The 15,553-nt window shown below is 38.6% G+C and overlaps 1 protein-coding gene and 1 non-coding gene across 2 annotated transcripts in view; both read right to left on the bottom strand.

Moving 5' to 3' along the window:
- The window catches only part of FGF14 (fibroblast growth factor 14), a 600,726-nt gene that overhangs the window by 483,880 nt on the left and 101,293 nt on the right, over positions 1 to 15,553 (bottom strand). The window lies entirely within an intron of this gene.
- LOC116631822 lies at positions 6,041 to 6,147 on the bottom strand. The gene has a single exon (XR_004299274.1). It is a non-coding gene; the product is annotated as a U6 spliceosomal RNA (small nuclear RNA).

The raw sequence follows: 15,553 nt of genomic DNA, 5'->3' as shown, positions 1-15,553 counted from the left end.
CTTCGAAATTTACTCCAAAAACTCATACAACACGAGCTCTGAAAAGTCCTGCAATTAAAAATAAAAACTTTCTACTTTTTTATGTAAATGTTTGCCAAATAGTCTTACCCACAGACCCCTTTTCTTAAGTCATACTTATTAATATCTGAGAAGGTTAAGATACAGTTTGTCAATGTAAAAATATGTAGTGGCTTCAACAAGGCAGAAGTCGATCTCTTTCTCCAAGGAAGCCAAGCAATCTAAAACTGACATGGTGGTTCCAAGGCATGAGGGACCAAGCTCCTTTTATCTTGTGGCTCTGTAGTCCTCAGTGGGCAACATTCCATATCCTGACTGTTCCAACTCCTGCCATCACTTTCACACTCCATCCCATGGAAAAAAGAGAAGCGGACATACTATTCCTTCTATTTTCAGCAAACGCCTTGGAAATTGTTCACCCCATTTTCATTCATGTCTCATTGGGTGTGGCTTCATCACATGAATGCCAACTAGCTCCAAGGGAGGCTAAGAAATAGTCTTTAGGGACATGGTCATGTACTTAGCTAAAATATTTACTGCTATAAAAGAAGAGGAGAATAGAGAGAGGAGAACTAGTAATTTCTGCTACAATATCTATAGAAACCATTTGGGGGCATGTTGGCTTAAAGACCTGATGAACATGAATGAGATCATGGAGGACATATATTAAGCAAACTATAAAGAAGTGCTTTACTAGCATTATCCAAAAGTTCACAGTGAAAAACAGTGCTTTGCCATAAGTTTTATTTTTCCATATCCTTCAGATTTAGTGTAGATTCCGACCATTCTTGGAAAATATAAGTATTTTCAAAGATTTGGATTTTCTGTGAACTCATTATCCACCTTAAACATTCTACGTTGAAAAGATGCTATCAAAATTATTTTTCTCTCATGTGTATGTTCATAAGGGAGACATAAAGTGATATTAAGTAATTTATTTCCTTTTCTAATCCTAAATTCAAGGCTGCCACTCACAGGCAATGTAACCTTGGGTGGGCCAGTTAACCTTTCCATATCTCAATTTTTCCATTGTAAAATGAAGATACGATATGCAGAGTGCAGTATTATTGTGGCGTTTAAATGGAATAATGCATATAAAGTACCAGAAGGCAGTAGGTAGTCAATAATTGCTGACACTTTCTTTCACAAGCTAAAAGCGAGTATCACTGGATTATCTTTAATATGACAAAAACAACGGTGAAGAGTAGAGGGATGTTGTAGAAACAGTACTGGCACTGGGACTTCAGGAAACACTAGGGTCGATTTGTGCTTTTTCCTTTTCCACTGAGAGAGCAGGACTCCAACATAAGCTGAGTCCGGCATGGTCTCAAACTCTAGGAAACAGCTCTTGCACACACACAAGTGTATTTCAGGTAGCCCACTTAAGGGTCTCCAAATCTTAACTGTTTTACAAAGAACAATCATAAAACTTCCTAAGACTGTCTTGATCTACTCATCACCTCCATGAAGTGTACAGGAGGTAAGTCCTCAATAAAATTTGTTGACTAAGGGAATCATTGAGTGTTTCTGGATAAAAGAAAAACCTAATGAGGATAAATATGGCAAAGTCCTAAGAAAAAACTCATTAGCAAATTATACTTTGCCTAAAGTTTAACCTTAGCATAATACAAACACCAGGAAATAAACAGTACAACTACCCCTTGCTACAATTCCTCATTTTAAAAAAAGGAATTAGGCTAGATGCTCTGTAAGATATGTTTCTGCTCTAGAGTTTTCAGAAGTGAACTTGCTATGCTAATTTGAATGTGAATTTTTTAAATTAAATACCACTATGAATTTATTACAAGTAACCAGGACCCCACTTGAGGGTATGTGTCAGCTATAAAATAATAGAAACATAAAATTAAAGTATTTCAATGGAGATTTCAAAACCAAATGCTTGTTCATTTTTTTAATTTTTCTATTCATGGTTTTAATGCAAACAATCCTACTTAAAAATTTTAAATGATATTTCTTACTAACTGATGAGTACAAAAGACTCTAAATAATTAATACAATCATTGTTTATTGCAAACAATGTTTATAGATCTTTAGTGCTCTCGCTCTGTGTGTGTGTATGTGCGTGTGTGTTTGTCTCACCACTTTGAGCTGTATATGTTACATATTTTGCAAAAAGGCAAAGAAAAGTCACGAAAGGCATAAAAGAAGAAATCTTGGAGGACCATTAATTGAACATGTATATTCATTTAGAAATTATAGCTACAAACTTGTACCCTCCTGATGTCAGAGAAAATTTTTCATAGAGTAAAGGATTATATTCATAAACCCATAATAGTCCCCTTGGTGACTTGATGAATGTTCTTGGTACCCAGATTAGAACAATTCTTTTGATTATGAATGTTGCTTTAAGGGCTATTTCACTACTTCATTAAGAAGAATTTCCAGATTGTACATGTGTGTACTATATGAAATATATTCATGGAAGCTGTTTTCCTGGAGATGATAAAAAGTCTAGAGAAGTATCTTGGAATGATTTACATACATGCATTTCCAGAATCAGGGTGAGCTAATGATTGCTGGATTAAATGCTCATTAGTACTTTTTATCAGATCAATAATAAACTTGGTTTCTGAACAATTTGGAAAGTTACATTAAGAATTAATATCACACAATCTTTGCCCAGAATTTTTCTCTGTTTTGTTATTCTGCAGCAGCAGAAGGAAAAAAAAAAATACAAAACAACTATGTCTCTGAAGCATGGGTTAGGGATTCTTAGAACGTTCTCTGACTAAGGGCAAAATTGGTGTCACTGTTTAGGGCAGGTTCCAACTTTATAGATGGAGTTTAGTAATCCCACCTGTGGGTGTTTAATCTAAGGGACCAAGGATCATAGACAGTCACTGACTATTCTAACCAAATGTGTCTACATCCTCTCTCCTGAATGCATTATGAGCATTTCCTTCCCAACACCACCTCTGCTTATTCCATTCTCCCCACCACTGCTCCCTTGTACCCCTTGAAATAAAGTCCCTGCTCCTCAAAGTGTCCCCATCACACAGAAACTGATCAAGTTGCTCCTCTTCCACAAAATCCCTCTTTTCCTTTTAAAGGCTAAAATAGACACAATATTTATTATCTGCATATTGCACAGAGTCATATATTTCATTGAAATGTTTTGTTTTTTGCATGAGCATCTCGCCTGGCAATTTTCTGTGGTCAAAAACCATGTAGGATTACTTCCCTCTATCACTCATAATGCTCATTATTGTGGATCGCTTGTACAAAATGCCTAATGGATATTTGTTAAATGAATGTATCAATGAAAGCCATAATTTATGTGTTACCCTACTTTTTAAACCATCAACCCATTCATTTGTGGTCCACAAAAAGTACTCAATAAATCTTTATTGATTAATTACTTCACTGTTGAGTCAGAAATTGTGGTATTAACAACAAAAGATTATGATTATAACCTAGTATTTGTTATTTTAAATGGATAATCTTTAATAATATAAAGTGCCTAAAGCACTTTGTGTAATTCCACAGAAGCCATGCTATGAACACTACCCTTGGGATTCATTTCTAAAGAAGACAAACATCTTCTTCCTTCCTTCACGCCTGGTGAAGGAGGGTGAGGACATAAGGCATATGTTTTGTTCCTAGTCAGTCTTCCCTATCTCTAACACATAGCTGACCACAGTTCATAAATTTGAGTTTGAATAGTGATAGCAATTAGGAAGAAGGCTTGTAATTCAAGGCTACCAAGTCCCTTGCATAAATATATTCTGGGTTTGATCTGACCTTTCTGAAAACGTTGCATATGTATACTGCATGCTTGCATGTGTTCTGTCTGGCATTACACTGAGCATGTGAAGTTAAATGTCACTGGGCCTAGATCTCCAAGCCACCTTAATTTATGACATTATTTGGGATATAATCACAGTGAACAAATCTGTTCCATAGGAACTGTTTAAAAGACATGTAAATTGTTTGGTAATTATTTGTGAAAACATCTCTATTGATGCCATGTCCTTTTTTTTCTTCTCCTCCCCAAATATTTTTTACTTGTATTTATTTAAATTTCAGACCAGAACTGTAGGGCAGATCACATAACAATTTATATCTCTATAATGAGAAAATATCTTAGTCTAATGTCTAATCAAATGTCTAATACTGAATGTTTAATTTTAAAAAATTAATTTAAAAATTAATTTTAAAAATTAATGCTTTTGTTTTTAATATAAATGGACAAGATGACACAAAAAGACACCAAATAGAATTTTAAAGCTGAGAGACTGATAAAATTATTGTTACTATGCATAGAATATTAGTCCTTTCACTTCTCCATTAAACCACTCGCCCCCTACAAAATTTTATCTTTGGGAGAATAATCCTTTGGTTGCTGGAGTTCCACTTTTCTCCCTCTATCTTGCCACTACTTGAGCATGCTAGAAATTCTCTTTAATCATCTTCTTTTAAGATTTTATTTATTTATTTGATAGAGAGAGAAGGAGAGAGAGAGAGAAAGCACAAGCAGGGAGAAGGCAGAGGGAGAGGCAGACTCCCTGCTGAGCAGGGAGCTTGATGTGGGACTCGATCCCAGGACCCTGAGATCATGACCTGAGCGGATGGCAGACGCTTAACTGACTGCGCCACCCAGGCACCCCTCTTTAATCATCTTCTGTACCAAGCATCAGGCACAGTGTCTGACGCACTGTAGACACTCAATAATTGTTTGATCAGTGAATAAATGAGAATCTTTTGAAGTTACACAAATGAACTAAAATCTTTTGAGGATGGGTGATAAAAAAACGTTCGCATCAAAGGATAAAGTAGCCTTTCAAGTTGAATCTCTCTACGAATCTAAAAATTCAAAGGCTCTTCTATGTTACCCCGGCATTTTATTTTATATCCACACCACTTTGAAACAATAATTTTATTTTATCTAGCTTTTTAATTTCCTTCAATCACGATCAGGAAAGACTGAGAAAGTGGTCTGTGTTCATGTAAGCCTGCGGACTATAGCTGGTTGCAAACTCATGCAATAATTTGCCATAATTAGGACAGTCTTATCCTCACATATCCTCATATTCTCAACAATTAAGAGGAAAACTGATTCAAAGTTCAAAGCTGAATTCAAACTGATTCAACTTTGTAAGAATTCTAAATGCAGACCAAGATACTTACTTTCTTGTTTTTTTTTTTTTTACTATTCTATAATAACATTTAGAAAATCAAAACAAAAGTACTTCGAATCCCTCAGAAGAGAAGTATTATTCTCATAAATTTTAAATAGTCACCCCATAGCACAGTAATAAGCATTTTGTGCTTATTTATGGAGTAAAATATATTTCTATCATTTCATATATCTGAACAGGTGGTGTCTTTTCTCATTTTTAAAAGTGTGTACCTTCCAGCATTTTTCTCTCTACTCTGAATCTGTCGGTTTTCTTTTCCTACTGTAGTGCCAGTAAGTGCCAAGGACACCCACATGGCTCGGTACTAAAACTGCCACAGCCCTTCCCCTGACAGTCCAGCCTCTGGACGCAGGAGTCCCCAACCCCTGAAGTTCAGAGGAACAGCTCATCTTTGGCTCTCTGGTCAAACTTGTTCTGGTGCCAACTACCAATTTTTCCATTAAATTCTAGTGCTGTGCCTGAATCCAGCCTCAATGTGGCATCATGCTTCTCTGCATATGCAAGTCTTGGCTGTAGTCTTGAACTCATGTCTGGAGTGAGTGATAGGGTACAACCCTGAGCTAGGTCCAAGGCCACGTCACCCTTCCCCAGCAGTTTGACTGCCTTGTCCCTCCCGATCCTGCCTTCGGATCACTTCGTTGTTTTAGCCTACACAGTTGTCACCATCCCTTGCCCGGACTATGTGCCCTAGAGATGACATGGCAGCAACAGAGAGCCACCTTGTGAGTGAGAACTGCTCAATGGACCCATGCAAACCCATATAGTTTGTAATTATCCTTTAGTGGAACATACAATGTTGCCGAAGTCAAATAGAAATTATATAACCAATACTATTTTCAAAAACGGCATCATTCTTTTTCACTTTGTATCACTTTCACATAAAAATTTTATACATCATCCTTGCATAGCAGCCATGCAAATCTTCTCCGCATCATTCCAATGTTAGTACATGTGCCGCCGAAGGGAGCACTCACATACCAATTTTTAAAAATCAAAACAAAGAGAGGGCAGAAATTGAGCAATATTATTTTTTAGTAAGCTGCATGTTTTCTTGGGTATGATTCTAAAAGCAGTAAAAAGATGATCTTGCTAAAAAGGGTGACTGATAGAGATTCTCTAACTTTTCAGCTACAGACTGTTGAAACTATCTACCGACTCACTAACTCAAAATAACCTTATGAATTTCCTTCATTCCTATGTGAACTATCATTTAAAAGTTAAAACTAAGCATTTTCTTCTTTTGGAATTAACACGTTTCAGGGCATTTTATACACTGGGCTTGATCCTATCTTCAGAGAAGAGGAACCATATTCAGGGCTCTCAGTGGAACACAGAGGAACTTGCTAGCATGTTCAGAAGGTTTGGGAGAAAAAAGCAGAGAAGATTTCACAGTGGTGCTAAGAGAAGCCTAGGGGAGCTTATTTCTCACCCATCTCAAGAATCTGTTATCTGTTCAACAAAATACATAAATACATAAATACAAATTAAAATAGATGGGTTGATAAATAAAACTTTCTAGAACCAGATAGTCATCAACCACCAAGCTAAGGAGCCTCACATGACATCAAGCTATACTGGAAAAACTGAGGCCAAAATTTCAAGAATCTAATGTGCATAAAATGGGATCCTAAGAATGAGGCTGGCAAGAAAGACAGAGCTCAGAAGCTGGAGGCTACCGTGTACCTGGAAGGATTCAACAGGTTCTTGAGCAGGTGTCCCCCCACACTCGTTTTGACCACCACGACTGGCAGTGTAGGACCCAGGCCACACCACCTGCTTGCCCACTCAGTCTTCTCTGTACACAAATTGGAGGTGCTTGAAAGAGGAGAGAGATGCTTTGGAGTCACTGAAATGAGTCAGCACATTAATGCTGACTCTACAGTTATTTGATTTAGAGCCAGCCTGGCTTGTGACCCCGGGTCACGCAAACCCAACCGCTGCAGAGAGACCAGCTAAGCAGAGCCAGTGAAAACCTGTTCCTCTGGCTTGCATTTATTTGTTAACATGAATCAGTGGCCAATCCAAAACTAGCCTTCCCGTTCGTAAGTCTTCGAAAGGTTTTTGAAAACGGCTTGATAATGTGCTTCTAATGACATCCTAAATTTTGTTAATAAAAGGTCTATTTTTCATTAATTTAAATGAACTGACAACAACTCATGGCGTTTAAAGGAACTCAAATTTTACCTGCCAAACATTTCCTAATATACACTCCAGAGCAAAATAAATATGGAAATTTCTATGTCTTTTCAAAGCAGAAGATTCAAATATATTATTCTTCTTGAGGGTAAATCTTTCACATTATTATCTTCCAGAATTTCAAATGTAACAGGAAAACGTGAGATCAGTATCGTAAGCCACTTCCACAGATTAGATTATTATTTTTTTAAAAGATCAGCACATCAGCTTGTTCTGGCCTTCCATATATAGAGTATTTACTACAATGTCAACTACATGTGAAATACTCAATAAACATGAATTCTTAGCTCTTCCTTTAAGGCTCGGGTAAGACGTTTTGATTTCCAACTCAAGAGTTAGCCAAATATACACCAGACGGGAGAAATCACTGCACCTATAGCAACGGCTTGAGACTGAGCAGGATAAGAAACATCTCTATATGAACACATTTTTTAAAGATATGGAGTCAACCGAGACAATGAATAGTGGGGCAAGTAAAGTGGAAGACCACAGTGAGAGCCAAGGGGGGTTCTGGCATCTCTTTGGAACAGAGTAGACCACAGCAACAGCCCTGATTTCTTCGGTGGACACGTGTGACTTTGGCCCTCTCTAGGAGACTGAGGTCACAGCACTTTGAGCAGGAACTGCAGATTTCAAGGGCACTTGGTATGTATTCATCAAGCTGAGATGAAAATGACCTTTGCCCAGCTCCAGCCCTTTGCTCATGGTCTTCCCAGGGTCAGTGAAGAATGGAGGCAAGGTTATTAACCTCCAGTGTTTCAGACAGTAGAAAAAGAATCTGCAAATTGCAGTTCCCCACCAATCCCACTTTTCCATCCTCACGCTCAATCAATGAGCTCCATGTTTCTTCCTCCAGAAGACACTGCAAGTGAGAGGTCAGGTGTTCAAAACTGCTACTGAAAGGCTCCCTCTTCTTTACCATGACATTTTCTGGCATCTTGTCAGTTGGCTACCGAGTCTCGGTGTTCACTTTGTAAAATGAATTCATGTATAAGAAATTTGCTGATGGTTGCAGGCTCAGCACTCTTAATATTAGAAAATGACAAAACTGACTTACTGAATTTGTTTTTTTAATTGTCCTCCTTTAGAGAAGAAAGCCTTCCATGCCTCCCATCCCCCTTGCTGCTACCACAAGGACTGCATTTGTCCTGACTGGCCCATTTGCATAAAGGGGTCATATCAGAGGCAAATGTAGGTGCTCATCTCATTTCATGGTTCCCTCATGAGGGTATTGCTTACTTCCAGATGTGTAAAGAGTTTGCCCCCGAATGAAATCAAACACCGAAGAAAGATGCCACTTGAAAAACAGCATTTGGGACAAGAGAAAAGAAGGAGGCCAAGGCCTCTGGGGTGGTATCTATAACACAGAGCTGAATTTCACACGACCTTCATAAATGATGAATCGCGTGTTTTACATTTTTTCCAAGGCATTATTTTCTAATAAATCTCCTTTTGTTTTGCACTCTTTTTGCTTATATTATGCAAAAAAGAAAAGCACAGTGGCTGGAAATTCTGTCCCTGTGATCTGAAGTGCTCTCACTTGCATGCTGAGAAGTGTTCTAATGGATATTTTTGACATCAGCTGCCCATAGCAGCTTGGTACTAGCAGCACTTGATTCAAAATGTCATATGATACAATAATATGCAAATTGAGCTCACAGAGGGGGAAAAAAACCATGCAACCTGTCATAGCTACAGCAATTTCTCATGAGTATCCAGGGAGAGAAATGTAGAAGTAGAAAGCTGAAACCTGAAAAAAATAAACACTTAATATCCACGAACACAAGAAAAAAATTGGAAACAAATGGAACATAGTAATTTTTGTGTACTCACAACACCAGTGGTTTCTTTAGTCAAAACCTGATGGCATTCAACTATGAATGATCTGGTACAATGAAAGTGCTGGAGCCAATGAGAAAGCAAGTCTACTTAATATGATCAAAAGCACTTCCTATTTGTGTTTGAATAGTTGAACAGTTTACTGGTACCGGATTATCAATTTGTGTTAGCCACTCCTCTCTTTTTATTTCCACTCTTTTTCTAATTGTTCAAACAGCTATTTCTTTTCCTTGAGTCGATTAGTGACATCATCCCAACCTGCTTTTTTTTTAAAGATTTTTATTTATTTTTAAGATAGAGCGAGAGCAAGCGAGAGAGCACGAGCAGAGGGACCAGCAGGCAGAGGGAGAAGCAGGCTCCCCACGGAGCAGGGAGCCCGATGCGGGGCTCTATCCCAGGACCCCAGGATCATGACCTCAGCCAAAGGCAGACGTTTAACCGACTGAGCCACCCAGGCACCACCATCCCAACATATTTTTTGTTTCAAATTTATAGTTGGACTGTCTTTGTCCAAGTCCTGGCTCCCCAAAACCAGCCAGGTGACCTCAGTCCAGTTATTTTTCCCTCTGTGCCTCAGTTCCCTTGTCCTGCTAAAGCTACGGTGAAGACTGATGAGTTAGGGTGGCGCTTAGGACCGCATCTGGTACACAGTTAGTTCTGTGTTCCTGTTCCCATCTTGAAAGTGGAAATTTTTAAAATGTGAATACACATTAATTATTCAAAGTATTTTAATATATCTATTTTTATTTGTTTCTCCTCCATTGGTCTATAGATTACTTCAGTTGAAGAAATTGGTTTGATTATTTTAAGTTGGCCATCCATAGAATTTCAAAGCCAGGAAGAATCCTAAAAATCATGTAATCCAGCTTTCATTTTCTACAGTACATTCCTAATCATCATGATTACTGTCATCAGGCTTTTGTGAAACAACTAGTGGTGCTTCTCAGGGACCCTGATGCCACTGAAGTGCATTTGTAATCTAAGCTCTTGGCATGGAGATGTCAACAGTATCGATAAATTCACTCTCTCCTCTGTCCTGCCGATTCACTTTCTTTAATAGCAGAAATCTTCACCACACCCTGCACTGTGGTATAGGTAGTGGTGTAGGTGGGAAGGATTCTCGTAGACTTTTCCTTGCCCCTCTACAGACTACCACTCTTTCTTTTCCTTTGACTGTCCAGCCCTCGGTGGTTTTTAATCCATTCGCACAATTACCATGCACTGGATCCTGAAAAGACCTTTCTGAGGGTAGGGGCAAGGCAGCTGTAATTGTCTCCTCATCGCCCCACAGGAAACTGAGAATCAAAGGTTAGGATCTTGCCCAGGGTCGTAGCATTAGAAGTGCCAGAGAGACCTAGGAAACCCAGGCTATAGGATTTCCCATCCAAAGGTGCTTTCTCAGTGCCATGCTGCTTGTCCCCAAATGTTGCTTCACACCACCATATCACCAAACATCCTAGCAATGGGCAGAGAACTGGACCACGTAGAAACAGAAAAATAATGCCTGAATGGGCAGTAAATTCTTCACTCGTTCAGCTGCTTAAAGTCAAATTCACACTGAAGCTGTCTACATGATGCAGATATGGGGGAGACAGAAACATGCGTTCCATATTCAGCCAAGACAGGGTTGAAAAATAAAGTCCTTTGGGGCTGTAGAAGAGAAAGCATTAAAAGAATGGGCCTCGACCTTATTTTCCTATTGACAATGTAGGTCTGAGTTTAAACTTCCAGGACCACTCATTCTGTTCATTTTTGAGGGCTAGGAAACATTATTGCTTGAGTAAGGTAAGTGAATTTCAATTCTAAAATGAAAAGTTTTCACATTCTCATCACAGAAATTTAAGTAAAAGGAAGTCTGTGTCACATCCTCATGATATCTCCAGGCCCACAAAGGCAACAGATGGTCTCTGAGTTTTAGAGATCTCTTTGTGTTCTATATTCAAATGTTTCAAATAGATTGACATAGTGTAGGAGTCTGATTCCTTATTAAAAGATTGTTTCTCAGGTTTTATACAACTTCTGTGAAGTATGAGAGATGAGCGGTTGTGGTTTGCAGCTTAGGTTGATGGCACAAAAATTCTCCCTACACCATACTGGAATTCCTTTCCATCTTAGTGATGGTCTGCAAATAGGGCAGTGGACTTACCAATGCTTAATGGGCCTGCTCATCCACCGTTATGCCACAAGGTGATTATCAAGTACATTTTTGCTAAATGCACTCAAGAGCAGCAAGAAAAATGTTTAATTGCCATAAAATGCTAACCACAGAATAAAGCAAAACTGAACTAAGGAATAGTAAGTTTAGTCTCGAGCTTGGAATCCGGAAGCATGCAACGGCAGGAGCACAACTGTGTGACCCTAGTGCTCTATTTTCCTTCCAAACCCCAGCCAAAGACAGCCTTGGACCTGTGTCTCCTTCAGTGAGAGCCTAATGCTCAAGAAACATAAAAGAGGACAGCAAAACCAAAATCACTAGGAGTGCTGGGATGACATTAAATGTGTATCTTTCAGCTATTTCACAAAATCCTCATCAAGAGGCCAAAGTGTCTAATTCTATCGTGAAGAGAACATGGTTGAAAGAATTTGCTGCACATATTCCCATTTCAGTGTATGTAGTAAACCAGCTGAGTATAAAAACCACACAGAGGCAGCAGAGGAATCTGAACACTACCTGGGCTAGGTGTTGAAGGTCAACATTGACAACGTTCAAGTCATATTGATAGTATTGAGTACCCTTCATACAATGTGATGAAAATGGCACTTTTCCTTTGGAACCTTCCTCCCCAAAACCCATAATCCTAGGCTAAACCTGAGGAAAACGTCAGACAAACCCAAATTGAGGAGCATTCTACAAAACATGTGACCAGTGCTCCTCAAAACTATCAAGGCCATCAAAAACAAGGCAAGTCTGCAAAACTGTCACAGTGTAGAGAAGCCTGAGGAAACATGATTAGTAAATGTAATGGGGTATCCTGGATGGGATCCCAAAACAGAAAAAGAACATTAGGTGAAAAACTAATGATATCCCAATAAAATATGGACTCGAATTAATAATGATGTATCAAGATCAGTTCATCAATTGTCACAAAGGTACCACAGTAATGAGATGCTAAGAAAGGGAAACTGGTTGTTAGGGTCTATGGGAACTCCCTGTATGATCCTTGCGACTCTTCTGTAAATCCAAAACTATTCCGAAATAAGCTTTCTTAAAAATAATAAAAAAAAGTCACTCCTTCTATTTTTACTGATGTCTATGGATCGGAATAATTCAACTAACCAACTATGTTTGTATTTCTTCTGCTTTCTGAGGACTGTGAGGGAAGCCACGGGAAGCTGCCCAGGGGGCCGGGACGCCCTCACAGAATGCCCCTGCAGTGGTGGTCTGCTCTTACTCATACAGGCCCCCAATCTTGTTTATACAAGTTGTACTTGTTATTTTCATTATGTGAGTCAATTATTTTTGAAATCACAAGCATAATTGCAAAAGAGAGAGTTGTTATTTCTGTGGGGAAAAAATAGATTGAATGATTTGAAAAATCTTGATAAAGGCAAATGGCTAAAAATATTCCTTTGAATATGGGTGTTCTCGTACCATAAAAGATTAAAAGAAAATGTCATGAAAATCAAGAAAGATCCTGCACTCAGATTGCTTCCATCCTTCAAGTTCTGCTCCACTTAAAGACACCAAAATTAGAAATCAGAGATCATGGGTGTGATTTCTACAAGAACTCAAATCAGTTCAACCATAATCAAAGAAACCCCATGGGGCTCAAAGTACTGGTGAATGAGCATTAATATAAAGCGAAATGTTTAAGGCACATGTGTATTACTTTTAATAATTGCCCTGTTTTTTCTCCCTCTCCCACTCCCCGCTGCTTGTGTTCCCTCTCTCTCTGTCTCTATCTGTCAAATAAATAAATAAAATCTTTAAAAAATAATAATAATTGCCCTGTTTTACTGCTTTTTTCATTAATTATCCTTTCAATTAACCAATTACTACTGATCCCAACTGACTAACAAAGACATTCTACTGAAGATGATTTTTACTTTCATCTTTCGTGCATTAATATTTTACAGCACATTTTTGGCTGTCTTTCCTTTAACTGGTAAGTTCAGGTTTTTATTTTGCACTGTTTTATAATGAGCCCATTGTGCAATTCTGTCACCTTTTCCCCTGGTGGACTATAGACACAAGGGCAATTGCCTAATTATGCTGTCCTACTCTTTAGAAGAAAATTCGTTAAAGCGCCTTCTTAGGGGAACAATGTAAAGAAAGCTGGAGAAAAAAGATCCCCAAGAAAAAAGGAGCTTATTTTTTTATATATAAATCCAGTGTCTGGGCAAACAATGTGATTTCCTCAAAATTAAGTGAGTCTATTTTCAAAGAACTCTAAGTAGGAGTGGAGACAAGAGCTGAATAAATGTGACGTGTTTCTCTCCTGGCTTCTAGGTAATAAATTCTGCACCAGATGATTACACAGGATGTGAATCCGTTTCTTATATCATGCTGAAAGCAAGATCACTAAGACACACTTTACCTTTCCCAACAGAATCTATCTTTTCAATGATGGTGTCAAAGCTGTTTCTTTCTACGTCAGTAGAAAACTCATTCTGATCGAAGTTGAATAGTACCAAGTGGTTAGAATTTTCTAAGCAAAAGAACAGTAAGATGCCCTAAAGATACAGAGAATGGAATTAAATAGCTATTTTCAAATTCAGCTATCTACCAAATATATAGCCCTTAAAAATTAGTGTGTTTCTGTCTGGAATATGCTTCGGAGGAGTAATTTTTTAAATAGAGTGTTTATAAAAATACACTTGGAAAGAAATTGAGGAGAGTCAAGATGGATGCTAACTATCCCTTCGGAGTATAAAGCAGTGCAGACGATCCAGAAATCAATGTTTCTTAGGATTAAGCATTGTGCAAGTTGAAAGGTTAGGATTTTCAGCGTGCACATAGGTTTAGCTGGACTTCTTATATTTCCATTATGAACATTATTGCCAGAAATACCGGCAGGCAAGTAGGCAAGAGATCAAGAGGAAAATCAAACAGGAGGCTGTCGTGACTTCTCCCCAGGATCTCAGGTCTCACCCAGTTCAGAGGAGGGGGCTGCCGAGAGAGTGGGAAGTGAGAGGGAAAGGCGGCGGGTGGGGTTCTCCAGGAAGCAGGGTCTCAGGAAGGCAAAGTTTCCTCGATTCTTTCCCCTTCTTTGCTTCCCACAGGAATCAACCTTGAGACTAAAAGTACAACACAAAAAGGAAAGAAGCAAACAAGAGGAACTGGGCAGCACAGCAGAAGTTCCCGTGGCCCGAGGGAGGTCAGATTTTGAGAACAGCTAGGATAACAACACACAACGTGAGCATCCCCCAGAAACAGTTTAGGAACATCAGAGAGAAGACAAATCCATAAGCCAAATGCAAATAATAATAATAATAATAATAATAATAATAATAATAATCCAATAAACTTTAAAAGCTCGCTGATCTAATCCCCAAACTGCCATTTGCCTATGTATTCCAATCTTTCAAGTGCTTGAAATTAAATTTTATTAACTGATTACTTTTAAGGTTACCTATTCTACCTGGAGAATATACTTCTTTTTCCTGCTACATTCTCATGTAACTTCAGATCTGCTGTGTGAGGAAAATTCAAACCTTATATTCAAAAACAAAATTGAAGTATGGTAAAGTATAGCGTGCTGCTTGTCTTGTAAATGCAGCAACTATGAGCATCCTTCTCATAACTCATCTCTGCTACCAAGTTTCTTGTTTCCTCACATCCTTCCTTCCTCCCTGCGCCTACAAGCTACAGCAGCAGCAAGCATATTCTCTGCCTTCTCGCCAAAGTGCCACAGGACATCTCCATGCAGATGTCTGCGTGGACCCTTCAACAAGTCATTCATCATCTAAATCAGCATCTTTCCCCAGACTCTAGAGTCCTCTTGTTTTCCCTAAATAAGGTAAGTCAGCATAATCTTCTGAGGATCAAAACGTCGGTATGATCTTCCAGAATGTCCCTCCCTCACCTGCTCCCCCACCACGTGTAGTCAGTTACCCAAATCTGCCCATTCCATCTCCACAAGGATTCTAGTTTACAGCCCCATTGGATTTTGAACCTCATGATAGTAAGAATTTTATTTTTTTATGTTTTAATTACTGTAGCCCCTGCACCTAGTAGTACATCACCACGCACAAGAAGATACATATTACATATTTGTTGACTGAAGTTATATACTACTTGACCTCCAGACAACACTGTAGCTTTTGTCTTTTGTGTCAGACATAGTTACACACAGGAGGATATTTTTAGAGACCCTTTGCCGGTCACCTACCTCTCAGCT

Source organism: Phoca vitulina, unplaced genomic scaffold (genome assembly GCF_004348235.1).
Source record: "Phoca vitulina isolate PV1807 unplaced genomic scaffold, GSC_HSeal_1.0 scaffold5, whole genome shotgun sequence".
Classification (NCBI taxonomy): domain Eukaryota; kingdom Metazoa; phylum Chordata; class Mammalia; order Carnivora; family Phocidae; genus Phoca; species Phoca vitulina.
Note: the sequence above shows the minus strand (reverse complement) of the source record. Positions and strands in the feature narration are given on the sequence as shown.